Raw genomic sequence first — 16056 nt, 5'->3', positions numbered from 1 at the left:
GAGGAAAATCAGAGGGGAATAATGAGTTTAGATATTATTTTGTTCTTTGTAGCTTAAGCATTGGACAAACCTTGTACATTTTTCTTATTGGCTAAATGCTCAGAAATATTTGTAGTAGTCTTGGCTCACTCCAGTTGGTTCTATAAAAACTATTTCTGTATCATTCCAGATTAGTGCTTCTTAACCTTTTAACACTTGCCTTAGACAACCTTGGAGGCAGGAAGCTCTTCTGGGTGAGAGGACGAAGCTCCGAGCCAGGCTGACTCCATGACAGGATGCAAACTGACAGCTTGGGAGACTAGGCCTAAATTTCTGTTTCCCAGAGGTGAGCACCTGGAACCAGGATCCTGTGGTCAGCTAACCACAGCTGTGGACAACGAATCGGAAGACATCTTGTCATCTGGCCTGAAGTAAAAACAGGTAGCTCGAATGAATAAGAGCTCCGCATCCCCACCCCAGGGTGGTCTCCAGAGCCTAACCAATTACAAAATGAGTCAGACCCCTAGAGACAGAGCTAACTAATCAAGGTAAAGGGGCACATAGGCCTCCCCGGAAGTCCCCTAACTGACACAAAAGCTGGGCCTGCGAGTCCACCAGAGGACTCCATTTCCGAATGGGGAGACCCCTGTGTTCAGGAGACTCAGTTGAATAAATTCCCTTTGCTTTTGCATCGTACTTGAGCCGGTATATCATTGTCCAGCGATTCTTCGACCCTAATATGGGTATTCTACTCAGTTTGTATTACCCAGGAGATGTCATCAACATGTACTTCTAATTTTGGTGGCCAGATCTACCTTCACACCCCACCGCATGCCACTTGTGGGGGAATATTAATGCTTACAAATTGATGAGTTTATATGCCATCATCTTTTTGCCTCCAGCCCTATCAGACTGGAGTATGACTCCATTCTTTGATTTCTTCTGTATCATTTACATTATAGACAAGTGCAACTTTACTCCCAATTTACAAATCTTTCACTTAAATTCAGATTTAAGGTTAAGATGTGTCTCAGTCAGGGTTCCTATTCCTGCACAAACGTCATGACCAAGAAGCCTGTTGGAGAGGAAAGTGTTTATTCAGCTCACACCTCCACACTGCTGTTCATCACCAAAGGAAGTCAGGACAGGAACTCAAGCAGTTCAGGAAGCAGGAGCTGATATAGAGGCCGTGGAGGGATGTTACTTACTGGCTTGCTCCCCCTGGCTTGCTCAGCTTGCTCTCTTATAGAACCCAAGACCACCAGCCCAGGGATGGCACCACCCACAATGGGCTGGGTCCTCCCCGATTGATCGCTAGTTGAGAAAATGCCTTACATCTGGGTCTCATGGAGGCATTTCCACTACTGAGACTTCTTTCTCTGTGATAACTCCAGCTTGTGTCAAGTTGACATGCAAAAACAGCCAATACAAAATGCTAACATAGTTTACATTTTAGTCTTGTTTATCCTCTCCTGTTTTAAGATACCAAGTATTTTATTTTCTTTTTTTTATTACTCAGTCTGAAGAGTTACCTCTTCTCACTGATGCCTTCTTTGTTATCTGTAGTTCCACACATGAATATCAAAATCCATCCCTTGTGTATTTCTAACACTTGGATGATTAAATGTACAGTGCTCTTATTTTTCTATTTAGTTACTTGATTCATTCAATAAGGTCTCATTGCATATTTTTTCCAGAGTCTAGTCCTTTACAAGATTCATGACATACCTAATGGACAAGACTACTTCTAAGTATTGAACCAGAGATCTGTTTGAAACAAAGGAATTTAAGAAATATTTGGAGGTCATTACTCAAATTTCTCTTGGCTCAATCTTTCCTATACTTATGACTCACCTGCTAAAATGCAGTGTGTGTGTGTGTGTGTGTGTGTGTGTGTGTGTGTGTGTGTATTTCTGTCTTTTCAGAGTCTCTGGTTTCAGTTGGCCCCCTCTCTGGAATTCCCATATAGCTTTCAAGCCCTCCATCCATCATTTAGATTCATCTATCATCTCTCCATGTAATTTGCATATTGTTCCTTCCTACAATGTGCAGCGTTGTTTTATTTATGTCCTTATTTAACTATGCAGCTTTCTGAGCATTTTAGACCATCATAGCTGCCTATGATGCAATATCCCTTTGTTCTTCTGAACTCTATGGCCAACTACCTAAGGATTTCCCCTGAAGACATACTTGGTATGTCCATTATCTTTGGCTTCTCTTTTTGTGGAATCAGGAGACCTCTGCTTCAAATGCTTTTATACAGAAATGTTGAATAAGATTTTTATGTACTTTAACTTTTTTCTAGGAGAAATATAAATAGATAAAAACATACAGTTGAAATTAATATTTGCTTATGTATGAGAGAGAGAGAGAGAGAGAGAGAGAGAGAGAGAGAGAGAGAGAGAGACTTTGTGTGGGCTACATATGCACAGCATGTGTCTGGAGGTCAGAGTACAACTTGTGATTATTCGTTTATTCATTCCTGTTCTTCCCCATGTGGGTACCAGGGATTAAGCTCAGATTATCAGTCTAGGGAACATAAACCTTTAACTGCTTAGCCACCTCAGTAGCTCTTGAAATTACTTATTGCATTTTATTCAACCATAGAAGTATAACATTTTGATTTCTCAAATTAATACATGTAACATTTTAATGAGCTACTTTATATGTTTGATGATATACCAAATCTTTGAAATAAGTCTCTATTTTATACTTAAGGACATCGCAGTTCTGATGAACCTTACTGCAAATATTCAATGATTCCCTGTCCCAATGGATACCTTGTTATATAGGCAAGATTTGGCATCTTACTAACTTGTCATAGGCACCACACCCTGGGAGAAAAAGCTCTCAGCAAAGGGGCTATGCTGTTTCCCAAGCTTCCCTATTCAAAGACACAGCATCTTACTGTTATCTTGTAAAATTTTCATTTTATCGTTGGAAAATCCATTTGGGTTTGTGTTGCATGGAAACAAAAGAGTTGTTTTTGTTGAATTCTTCGCTGCAGTGCATGTAATAGTTTGAGGCTTACACTATTATGTACCCATAAAGCATGCATACATCTCCTAACAAGACTGCCATTCATTTCTTCAATAAATCCTGCACAGGGGTATTAGGGTCTGTGAACTGACAATTGATTTACTGCCTGGAAAATTATTCTTTATTGATTTATGTTACGTAGAGGTGACTGCAAATCCATAGTGTCTCTAATCAGAGAGAAAACGCTGAAGTCAGTGTCATTCTTATTCCGACAGGCAATTCCAAGGAGGCGAATTGGTTTAGCGCTCTTAGGTGACATCTACATATTATTCAATTATGAATTCAGTAATCCATAAATTATAATATATAAAGCCAGTGAGAACAGGATAGTTAATTAAAAAAAAACAAAGCATCTGTAATACAAACAAGTATTTTTAATGTGATCCTGGCATTCTTTGCTTTGTGGAACTAGACGTATCGACTTGATTTTGCCTAAAGTTTCTTCATCTTATTTTTTTGTTATTTGCAAGATGAAATGTAAAAAATATTTTAAGTGAGCAAATTTTTTAAATGTAAACTACTGCAAGTCCATTTATCTGGTTAGGGAATTTTTTTTTTTTCCGGAGCTGAGGACCGAACCCAGGGCCTTGCGCTTGCAAGGCAAGCGTTCTACCACTGAGCTAAATCCCCAGCCCCTGGGAAAATTTTTAAGAAGCCATATTAACATGATTTGCTGATTTCTGTGAGCTTCCTCAGGAAGCTCTGTGAAGTTAGGAAGGGGCAGAGAGGGGGGAGATATCTCACCCTGTACCTTGTTTTTATGAAATTCCTCCTATAACTTGTTCAAATCAATAGTCAGTCTAGACAATTATCCGAATTTATTTGAAATACAAAGGGATGGAATACAGCAACCTGTTAGGTCAATGTTCGGGAAGAAGGCAATCAAACTGACAGAATTCTCTCCCCGCCACCCCCCCCATATGCGGGGGGGAGAGAGAGAGAGAGAGAGAGAGAGAGAGATACACACTATATACTGGTCTTGTAAGTTGGCCTTAGCAATTTACAACTTCCCTGAGATTGCTTGTAGACTATGTCGGTGTTTAAGAGTTTTCTTTTTCATAAAGAGCTACTAAATGCTGTCGTCTTCAATTTCCCATGACCTTCCAAACAGTCCCAGCTGTATATCACAGGCTTATTGTTGGATGCATCGGGCTAAGCACCATGTTTGGTAAGTCATGGCTTTCACTGAATGACTTACTTGGAATGTTCTAGATTCTTCAAAGGGAAATACTTTATTTTACAATGCCCATAAAATGTGTTCATAGTTTAATGTGGATGTGTGTTATTGTACATATACATGCAAAATAGAGGCTACTGTTTGGGATTTGGGCCTGCAGATTCTGATTCCAATTACTATGTCTTTATGTTGACTGGTCATTCCTCTCTGCTCCCAGGCCATTTCCTTTGATGCATTCTCAAAAGGAGAGGTCAAAAGTGGGAGCATGTAGAAACTCACTCACTCACTCACTCACTCACTCACTCACTCACTCACTCACTCACTCACTCTATCTATCTATCTATCTATCTATCTATCTATCTATCTATCTATCATCTCTCTATGGCTTTGATAAGAGAGTGAAAGTGATATTTTGCCACCCATTTAAAGATACTTTCCAATATACTCAATGAGACACTCAGATCAATTCGTTTGTTCAAGCAGTGTATAAGGTGGGTCTGACTTTGGGCTGTGGTTGCACACATAGAGGACTTGTTCCATGGCACTGGATGAGAAAATGGCCAAACATGTTTTTAAGCCGATGATTTGGTAGTTTGGCTTTTGTGTCAATACCAGTGAAAGGAAAGTTGGATGCAACTGATTTTCTTGTTCCTTTTGGAACCAAGAGTGTTTTAAGAGGTAAAAGCTTTCGGCAGGCAGTTATGGGCTTCCCACAGGGCCTGGAGTAACACGGGACTCTGCGGGTAAGTGAGACCTGAACAGCTGGCTCTGTTTGTGCTTGTGGGACCCAGCTTTGATGCTGAGCAGCATAAGCAGAAGGGGAAGGTAAGCCCCCTCTCCTAACATAAACGAAGCATGACTCTCACTTTAGTTTTATTTTTGTCTCCCAACCTACTACAACAAACACAAACGCATTGTCATCCCTATAAATAATGGCAAATCCTGGGTGTCTCGACAACAAAGCACACACACAGATCTTTTATTCACCATTCTTCACCCCAACCCCTTTTTTGGAAAAAAAAACCACTAACCTAAGGAACAGAGATGTTGGGTCTTTTAAACCTGAAAACTAGATATTTTTCGGTTGTTGTAGACAAGTAATTTAATGAAAATCCTACTGTAATGCTTTTTCCTCTATGAAAACTCGTAAATCAATTACAGAGGCAATTTCCTTACACAGTATGATTTTATTGTGTTTGACCAGGGCATTTGATAAGTATTAGTTCTTGCTGAGAGCAAAGAGTAAATTTTATTTCAAGCTTGTCTCTCATGCAAACTGTATGAGAAGCAGCACAGGGCAGCTGGACAGCGCTAGGAGGAAGGATGGGGGCATCTAGAGCTGGCCTGACTGCCTCGGTGTCTAGACTAAAACGTGAAGCCAAGATTCTTCTCCTAACGGAGATGTTGGTAAATTCCCCTGTCAAGTCTTATTTCCTAAATGAACGGGGAATGTGGCATTCCTTTTTTCTTCTCTCGGAAATGTTACAAACTCGTCACCAAATCCAATTCTGACAACAGCAACAACAACAAGAACCCCACAGATTGATGAGTGAACATATTGAAGCCCCAAGTTAGCAGCTATGGCTTTCATTCCTGCCTCTGAACTTGGTATACAGATTGCCCTTGCCCTTGGGCCTAAATATATAAAGGCAACAAATGCTTGCAAACAATTTACTTCGTGTCTCCTACTGTCCTATGATTGATCCGATGCATGCTCCCAACTTTGCCCCTAGTATAACTTCTATCACCCACCAAAGATTTAATATCTGCCACATAAAGGTTAGCAGCATGAGTCTGCACTCAGTGTTTCTCTTCCTGAGGTAGAAAATGCTGACTGTAGAAAATGAGCATACACCGTTCTCATAGAATTGTAAGAGTTAAGTGAGTCAGTCCATATGCTCACAGAATGTTAGCCGAAGAACATGCTAGAATAATTGTGATGTGTATTATAGGACCCTAGTGAAGAGCGTAAAATACTTTTTAAAAATGAATTTGTTCATTTTCTTCTATTATCTATAGTCAATCCATGAATGCTTTCTTCTCTTCACTTCATTAGAGAAATTAGAGTTTATTAAAACTGTACATTTAAATACCTGCCATTCTTATCCTGTAATGTACACAAACTTTCTCAAGTTTGTTTTCTTAGGACTCACTCCTATTCTGGGGACACACAGAGAGAGAATGCATAATTTCTTTAAGAAAGTCAAGACCTGGAAGGGGCTTTTGAAAATTGCGTAAGAAACTGCTTGTATAAGATGGAGACATTTAGACCACTGACCATAGGGAGACACTAGGTGAAAGGGAGGAAGAGAAGAGGAGAAAGGAAAATTTAAAAATAGGTGAAGAAGTACAATACAAAATCTGAATTTTTAAGGTGCTCAGAATATCCTGCATACTTTGGTAGATGAATTCTTCCGTGCCTACCTGAGGAATTTAGAAATAATTTTGAGGCTTAAAAAAGGTAGAAAATCATGTAATGGATCAGGCTTTTAATGAATCATGCTAAGGGTGCTATTTGACGCCTACAAGATTTTTAAAAATACATAAAATTATACATTTTTATGAGGTGCTATTTATATTTCCACACATATATGCATTGTTATGCAGATTTTTACATTTATTTATTTAACTTCGTTAAAATTGAATTAATTAAATCGATTTATTGCAGGAACCTAAAACCATCAGGAAATTCTCAGTGCTGTTTTAGATCACACATTTGGAAATCTGATGGGCATAAAACAGAAGAGAATTAGTACTGGTTGACAAAAATTTGTCTGTAGTATCCATGAGACTTAACTAATATTCATTTGTGAACTGCTGTTTTCTAGGTACATTAGAAAGACCTGGTGTTTCCGTGGTAAACTCACTAAAGTAGTCCCTGAGTATCATTCAGTCCATTCAGTCTGGTATAGAAGACAGAAAATTGCATAGGTAGTGATATGGCACTATGTAAGGTATGAGAATATATATACATATATGAAAATATATGATACATGATATTATATATATATACATATATCACACACACACACACACACACACACACACACACACACACACACACACACACAGAGGCACACACTACCCAAACCTGAGGCATCAGGGAAATCTTCCCCAGGGACTGTGAATGAAAGGAAAAAGGCTTAATAAAAGAAGAAAGGGATGTGTTCTATAAAAGATGCAAGCGATTTCAGTGAGTTTGGATTGTAAAATTTAAGGGGCAGGTGTTAAGGATACACAGTCCCCCTCCCTCATCTCCTCAAAAATTCCATACACAGTTGAGTAATTAAGACTTGATCATGTAGGTCCTTGTGAGTTATACAATATCAGAATTTGTTGTGTACCCATATTTATGAAGTTTTATCATCCAGGAACGTGTTAGCTGTACAATTACGAGAATTCAGTGTATGGCTATATTTACAAGACTTGATCATGCTGGCACATGCGATCTATGCAATATCACATCTGACGTATACCAATAGAGATGCAAACTCATCTTCACATATTTTACAGAATGCTGAGTAAGGCCAAGGTTAAACACAGGATGATTTTTTTTGATACTTTGCCTAAGGTGTTTATCAACTATAGCAGTTCTCTGATAGAAAATTTGGGATTACTTACGTTTACTATCCTATCATCTGCAAATATGATACTTCAACTTCTTGCTTTCCAATTTGTATCCTTCTGGGCCCCCTACACGTTTGTAGCAGATGTGCAGCTTAGTCATCATGCGTGTCCCCTAACAATTGGAGTGGAGTCTGTCTCTGACTCTGTTGCCTGCCATTAGATCCCTTTCCCCGTCTTGGATTACCTAGTCGGGCCTCAGTGGGAAAGGAGGTGTTTAGTCTTTCTGGGACTAGAAGTCCCAAGTTAGGGTGGATCCCAAGGGGAACTTCCCCCTTTCTGAGGAGAAGGGGAGAAGGTAATGGGGGGAGGAATTTGTGTACATATATGTACATGTATGTGTATATGTATATCCAGAAATGCAACTGATAGCAGTTGACTGACCAGAAGTGTAGGGTTAGGAGGGGAACCAGACTTAAATTACATACCAAGTTTTGGTTTTTGAAACTTGGTAGGGGGAACTGTCACAGTATTTTCTGAAGTGGGCAACAAGAGCATCAACAGAAAGTGATAGATAAGCAGAGTTTCGATGGTGAGTATGGTTTTACGTATCGTGAGTTTGACATACCTTTGATGAATCCCGATGGAAAGTCACTATAATAAAATGGTTGTTAGGGGAGGGAAGAAGCCTATATATAGCCAGAACTGCCTGTATATAGAAATGAATTGAGGAAATTTGATGAGATAAGCCAGCCATCGTGGGAAGTGGGTCTAGGGCAGAATTCTGAGAAATTTCAACCACTTCCTTTCAAATCTACTTTAATTCACATTTAATTTCAACACAATAAAAGTCATCCACTAATGGTCTTGATGAACGTATACTTAAACCCCTCCTACCAACGTCCCCAGTCAAGACACAGAAACTAGGGGAACGATACACTTGACGTGTGATGTGTGACAGTTTAATTACCAGGAATGCCAGGTGACTGTTAAGCAGAGTCCTTATTGAAAAGTTATATGATCTTACAATGCAAATAAATTATATTTGCATGAAATACACTCAAAAAGTTGTTATTGATTGTTAGGGTCTTAGGGCTCTTTGCAAGGTGTTAACTTGAACACAGAACCTTTGGGATAATGGTATGGATTCAGTGGCGTCATGCTGGTAGCATGAGGTATGCCATGGCAAGAGTGTTACATCTTGGAAGTTGTCTATTAACTATAGGTTAGAGCTTAACCATTTTTTCTTTTCATTCTTCAGTTGCTCTTCTAGTCATGATAATGTAAGGATAGTAATATGGATACTGGACTACATTTAGAAGTATTATATCAATAAGCTATTATTTCACTATTTCAAAAGAGATTGAGGCTGTCTGAGGATATACTTTTTAATATCTGAAAACTACCTTTTTTTTCCAAAAAACAAAACAGCCACTTTTTTTTGAGAAATATTTCATTTTTAATTATGTGACTATGGATGTTTCTGTGGATGAAGTACTATGGAGGCCAGCAAAGGGCATTAGAACTCCCAGTGCTGAATTTTCAGTAGATTTTGAGTCATTCTGTGTGGGTACTGGGAAGTGAATATGTTTCCTTTGCAAGGACAGTCATATTTTTGATGATCAAGTCAGATTCAAAACACACAGCAAATTTGTATGTGAATGAGAAAATTTCTAACATGTCATATCTCAGATATAATAAAAATACAGTTATTGGTGACAATAAAATTATTGGGGAAAATAGAATTCAGATACAGTGCACTCAGCATTTAATTGATAGAAATACTGATGAAATTTGGGATGAATCCATTGCCTACGTGGGATTTGCAATAAAGTATATTTTTGCTGTGGTTTGAGCATTTGTATCTTCCCAAATTCATTTTTGTGATCAATCCACAAGGATACAGTATTAAAGAGTATGTGGTGAGACTAGAAACATGTGTAGGTTATGAGGTTAGGACTCTTAAGAATAGTTAGTGTATGTATTTAGACTTCCAGAGATCTCCGTTATGGCTCTTCGAAGCAGGCAAGAGAATTGTTATCCTGCCATTTAGAGAATGTTATTTCCCATTCTTCATGGCAGTGAAACTAAAGCACTCGTTCAGATTTACACACAGGTTTTCAGAGTTCCGTCTGTTATGTATTTACTGGATATATCCTGGTTATGGCCACTCACATAAAGATCCCTCTTTTCCCTCTGCCGCCATGCTCATCTCTGTCCCCAACAATGGTAGTTCCAGTTTTCTTTGCCTGGAGACCCTTGTGACTTCCTACAGAATTGCTTGGAAGGGTGACCATGCTGTTTAACATTGCTTCTTTACACAGCAATAACACATTCAGGAGATGCATCTATGCATTGTATTTACCATTTGAACAATTCGTTGGTGTCCCTTTATTAAGTGCTGTTTTGTTGTGAGGTGTACCAATGTGCTATTTTTCATTCTGGGGCCATTTTGAATAAAGGAACAGATTGTTTGCATGTTCCATGCATGTTCCACACATGATCCACACATGTTCCACACATGTTCCACACATGATCCACACATGTTCCACACATGTTCCACACACAATCCATGCATGTTCCACACATGATCCGCGCATATTCCATGCATGATCCACACATGTTCCACACATGATCCATGCATGTTCCATGCATGATCCATGCATTATCTATGCATCATCCGTGCATGTTCCATGCATGATCCATGCAAACTATGATATGGAGCCATGTTTATCATTTCTCTTTAGGTAGATAAGAAAAAATAGGGTTCTGACATCATATGGAAAAATGTACACTTTACATTATGAATCGTTGATATTTCAAAGTTTTAAAATATTTATCGTTCTCCTCAGCAACGCGTGAGAGTCCCAGCAGCCTGTGCTCCTCACTGTCAGTGCCCTCTGCTTGCTTTAGGAATTGTCACCACGCTGAACGTGTGCATCAACACTTCATTGTAGTTTAAATTCACGTAGTTTTAATTCAGAGATCAGTTTGGAGAACTGAAGATGTCCAGTGAAACTTCTAGAAGCACAAGGAATTTGGGTTAAAATTATTCAGTGGGATCACCCTGAATTTCCTACCCTTAAACTAAGAAATACAACACAACCTATGTAATGAAGGACCTGATAACATCGTTAAATGCTGTATATGTGTTGCTATGTGTGTACTTGTGTCTATGTGTGATGGGTGTGTGTGTGTGTGTGTGTGTGTGTGTGTGTGTTGTGATCTCAGGATTAGGCAAGGAAAATCTCTCCTTCAGCTCCTTCTTGAAAGGATAATTTATATCTGGACTGACTAGAAAAAAAAGAATTTTCATTTAAAAAATTAGATTATAATATCTGTTTCTTTCTGGTCTGAATTGTTGGGTAGGGGAGATATTTTTTTTTACCTCTTCAAATGTTCTTTGCCCACAATAACAGTTCATTGACACTATCTGCATATTCTACATCAGAAGAACATTTGTGTACTTCATTCTTTAGGAAGGGATAAACACAGACAGATGATCATCTTTTATTTGCTATGAGCTATCCTTCAATCTAGATGTCTTCCAAATGGCTGGCTCAAGCAGAATGCAAGATTCCATGGTCTTGGTGCTTGTGACCCCACCCTCTGCTGTAGACAGGAGCCCTATCAGAAGATAAACACCAACTTCCTGAGTCTCAGAGACAAGACCACCTGACTAGAAAAAAAAGGCTAAACTTCAGGATGATAATTATGTCACCTCCTTATTGCAGGCACAACAGGAGAGGATCTTTAGGACATTAATGCACCATTTCCCCAATTCCAATGTTTTTTCTTTTGTGCCTATGTAATAGGCAGTAGCTTGGCTTGGCTTATACTTGGTCATGTTTTCCCAGGAGAGACCACTACATCATGTGAATTATGCCCTGACTTCTGATTTGTTCTCACTCAGCACCGCTTAGCTGGCACTTATGTTCTATTCCTGAGCACGAAACAGAATATGAAGGAGTGAAGTAGATACCATATGAAACAATGTTCCTTTTAAAACACATGCTTCTGGTTTCCATTCTGTTTGCCCTTTGCATGTGCTCAAGTTTCTGTCAAAAGTGTTGGGCGAGTGGTAATTGTCTTGGAAAGAAAATGTGTAGAGCTGGAGCTCTGAATTCAAGTTTTAATTAAGCAAATCTTCGAATAAAACAAAGAGCAAAGACATTCTTGCAAAATGACTAAGAAGTGCTCAACAGGCTTAAGGAGGGAATAAAACTCTCATTATCAACTCTAAAATGGATTTTCCTCTGGACACAACACGGGCCTTCATCCATCCCTTTGCTATGCCATATTCCACAAAGTGTGATGGTCTCTGTTTTCACGTGTGCTTTTCACCCAAGGCTCTGAACTCCTTCAGGGCAGGAATCAAATCTTATTCATCTCGCCGTCCCCTGCAGCTCACAGCATAATAAGTGCTTGATAACTTTTTTGTTGAAAGAGTGAAACAATACAGGGAGGTGATAAATTGGGGACAAGGCTTAAAACACAGAAATAAAATGGAAAGTGCGTTTGAGCGCTGACTGAATACTGATTAAGGGAAAGGCATAGGACTTGAAGCTGCAGATTCAGCTTTTAGTTGACCTCTATATTCTGCTCTTGTGTACAGCACATGTTAATAATAAGCTAGAACTTGCTTGGTAAAGTATATTATAGGTTTGGGGCATAGTGATGTGTGACCACTTTATTTATAGAGGATAGACAGTTTCTGATTGTAGAGAAAGGCTTGATGTCTCATACAAAGGTTTTCTTGAATGAGAGACAATAGTCAAGAACTATGGGAACTTTTAACAAAGAGTAAAATCATTTTTTTGCACAACTGGTAAAGAAAGTAGCATTAGCTGAGAGACTGAATGGAAACTAGTACTTAGTGTGCTCCTGGCCAGAGTCCAGTTTTCTCATTTTTCCATATATCCATGGACTGTAGTTGGCAATAGGACTTGGCATCTAATCGAAGGAATCCATCATACCCTTGATTTTCTGGGTTATCGCTCATGTTCATAAAACCCCATCTTTTCGCTTCATTTCCTTCTTTTGCTCATTCTACTCCATCTAAAGGTGCATTATTGTCTTAACTCCTATGAATTAGTCATCAGAGTCTCTTCTGCCTAAGAGATCAAAATCTTTAAAGGATCAGGTTTCCCCTACCCTCCTCGTGCAGACGCCACACTACTTCTTACTCCCTTGCCAATTCTAGCTACTCGTTTGCTGTCATTTCCTCTTTCTGTTATGATTGATTCACTTTCCAGACTTATAATTCATCTACTACTGTGACTCTGAGATTCCTTTTCCTCTACCTCAATGTTACCATGTGCACACTACGACAGGCCTTCCAGATCATGGGGTTATACAAAATTTCATATTCCCTCATAATCTTGATTGCAAATATCTCATTCTTCAACTATCACCGTTTATCTTTTCAGCCCACTCTAGCAACCACACACCAGCTATTTCCTCATTCTCTCAACGTTCTATTACTATCTCCAGCACTATTGTCTCCCTCACATGTAATTTAACCTGGCCTGTCTTATCTAACTATGAAATATTTTTGTTCATGCATTATGCTGTCACCTCAGAGTTTGATTCTTGCATGACCTGAAGTCTGCTGCAACCTTGCAGTTGCTCACAAAGGACTGGATCATTCTTAATCTGAAATTAGTGTGACATTAAATTGCTTTATCCCATACGCTCAGAACTGAGTCCTAGTCTTGTCCTACAGAAAAGTCTAGTTATGTTGACATAATGAGAAACCTTTAGAACGAGTTTTATAACCTTTCTGTACAATCAAAAAATTTCTTTAAGAATCTTATTCCATTTGGTTATGTTTTTTTCTTCTTCTTACCTTTTATAGCTAGCCTTAGACTTTATAATTTGAGGAACACACTGTTCATTCACAGAGTGAATGGCCTTACTCTTACCTAGAAATGAATAAAACTAGCTCTGGTATTTCCAGTCCTCTAGCAATCCTTTAATCTGTTTCTTGTAGGTCCCTTCAAGAGGACAAGTGGACTGTTCTCTTAGTCCTGCATCATATTTTCTTGATGCTTAGTCCTGGATGATTCCTACTCTATTCATTTTGCCACTGAGGCTGGTAGTTACACATAGCTTCAGAAAGTATCAGGTATGTTGAGCAGTCCCCCTTGAGACCCAAGGCAACTTTCTTCAAACCTTCTAGTGCCAGGCAGTGTAACATAATTTTACCAGCCATTTTTTTCTACTCTTCTAGATGATCATTTGGTTTTCACCTCTTTCTCTTCAAACTTTGAACGTACATCTTCTTGTCTTTGTTCTTGGCTGATAACCTTGCAGCCTGCTTCATTGAGAAGGTAGAAGACCTTAGAACCACATGGTGCTTCTCTAAAATATGCCAGTCTAATTGAAACTATAATGAGTATTTCACCATTCTTTCATTTTTTGGAATAAGATTTTTATATCTTTCTCCAAAACCATCAACACCTTTATTCTAAATTGCATTGTCTTATCTGCCTTGCCTTGCCTTGCCTTGCCTTGCCTTGCCTTGCCTTGCCTTGCCTTGCCTTGCCTTGCCTTGCCTTGCCTTGCCTTCCCTTCCCTTCCCTTCCCTTCCCTTCCCTTTGCTGTTCTTTTCTGTTCTTTCTTCTAGTTCTTTTTTTTTTTGCTTCAATATTATCATCATCGAGATCTTCCACAGAAGTATTTTGGAACTTCATTTTTCCTTTCAGCTTCTATCATTTTTGCTTCTCTTTTCAGCAACTCTCCTTAGAAATACTGATGCTTGTGTTGCCCTATTTATTTCAAACATCCTTGAAGCAGAATTTATTCTCACTTTTCTATTGGCAAACAACTGCAATGGATTCATGAACTGGATCGTTGGATGTAAGTCCCCTTGCCTCTTTTGCCAGGACTCCCTTACATCTGTTTCTAACTTTGGAGTTTTTATTTACACTTTTACTTACTGTCATTTGAGCATGAGCACTTATAGACTCAGCTTAAGACCATCTAAAAATTGACGACTTCTAAATTTATGTTCCCTGCATGGGCAAATACACACTCCTATCTGAATGACCACTCAACCATTCCATTTGGATGACAAACTTAATATTTCTACAGTTTAACTTCCCACTCTTCCCTCTACCTGGATTGTTTCTTAGGTCTAGAGAGATGTCTCAGTTCTAAAGAGCACTGATTGGTCTTCCACAGGACTAGGTTTGATTCCTATCACCTACATGGTGATACACAGTAGTCTGTAGCTCCAGGCCCAAGGAATCTAACATTCTTCTCTGGGGACACTGAGGACACTGTCTTCAAATTATGCATAGTAGTACATCCATCAAAAACACCCACAGCCATAAAAAAAACAAAAGAAATAAAATTTAATTTGTTCCTCAAAAGTTTAATAAAAATCAATTGTATTATTATTACTGCTTATACCCAACTTTTGAATTTTTTTTAAAAAGATTTATTGTATGTGAGTACACTGTTACTGTCTTCAGACACGCCAGAAGAGGCCATTAGATCCCCTTACAAATGGTTGGGTGCTACCATGTAGTTGTTGGGAATTGAACTCATGACTTCTGGAAGAGCAGTCAGTGCTCTTAACTGCTGAGCCATCTCTCCAGTGCCACAACTTTTAAATTTATACACAATTATTTTTTTCATATCCTCTTGACAATACATGAGAAAAATTTACTCAGCTTTTACTTTGAAAACACACAGACACAGACACACACACGGACACACACACACACACACACACACAACGAGAGAGAGAGAGAGAGAGAGAGGACAGAGACAGAGACACAGAGAGACATACGAATACACAAATGGACAAACACATATATACTGCACACACACAAGACTCTGCATTTTCTAACTACTTTCTTGTTCTTTCCTTCAGTCAGCAGTGATGTTCATTCAGCTGGCCACGGCATGGCAGTTTTTCCTGCTACGTCATACACTAACAATTCATTTGCAGTCCAGCAACCACCACAATGATTCCTTTAGAACACATCTGATCACATGAACTTCCCTGCCTTTCAGTGACATGAGACGGAGGCATCACTTAGAATGAAGTAATTTTCCTATGTTGGCTTATAACCCCTTTGCGTACTTATCACTTATATACACTCAGATGGTGCCTAGAACTTTCTTGCATGCATAGCAAACTCCCCAGCTTCCTCAGTCTTGCAGAACATACCTTTCCTTCCTTACCTGACTTCCTATGTTCTCCCTTCTGCCTTAAGTGGTTCTCCTCCCACAGCGTCACGGCTCGCTTTTGTGACACAATTCTTATTAGTTAGGCCCATTTTTGA

Source organism: Rattus norvegicus, chromosome 10 (assembly GCF_021556685.1).
Source record: "Rattus norvegicus strain SHRSP/BbbUtx chromosome 10, alternate assembly SHRSP_T2T, whole genome shotgun sequence".
Classification (NCBI taxonomy): domain Eukaryota; kingdom Metazoa; phylum Chordata; class Mammalia; order Rodentia; family Muridae; genus Rattus; species Rattus norvegicus.
Note: the sequence above shows the minus strand (reverse complement) of the source record.